The sequence below is a fragment of the Penaeus monodon genome, chromosome 27 (genome assembly GCF_015228065.2).
Source record: "Penaeus monodon isolate SGIC_2016 chromosome 27, NSTDA_Pmon_1, whole genome shotgun sequence".
In the NCBI taxonomy this organism is placed as follows: Eukaryota; Metazoa; Arthropoda; class Malacostraca; order Decapoda; family Penaeidae; genus Penaeus; species Penaeus monodon.
The window spans coordinates 19,722,277-19,722,563 of record NC_051412.1 but is presented as its reverse complement, the minus strand read 5'-3'; the positions used below and the strand labels follow the sequence as shown (position 1 = coordinate 19,722,563).

Sequence of the window (287 nt, the reverse complement as noted above, 5' to 3'; positions counted from 1 at the left end):
TTGTATGCAAGTGGCTTGTTTTTTTTTTTGCTTTTCTTTTGCAGCTAGCACTTCAGACACCAAAAGTAATTTCTAATCGCCCAGAAATATAATGTAGAGGTTTTACAACTGTATATTTTGATTTTATGAATTTTGATGAAGCATAAAATTGATGTTCTTCATGCATGCTTTTGAAAAATTTATATAAACCTTTTTGTAGCTTTGGAATTTATCCTTTCCATAAGACACAAATTATTTTTACATATTTTGAAAAATCTCATGATTTTTATTGAATTTGCCATATGACT

General features: G+C 27.2%; 1 protein-coding gene across 4 annotated transcripts in view; it reads left to right on the top strand.

Moving 5' to 3' along the window:
* LOC119590663 (guanine nucleotide exchange factor subunit RIC1-like) overlaps positions 1-287 on the top strand; it is a 31,890-nt gene that overhangs the window by 7,394 nt on the left and 24,209 nt on the right. The window lies entirely within an intron of this gene.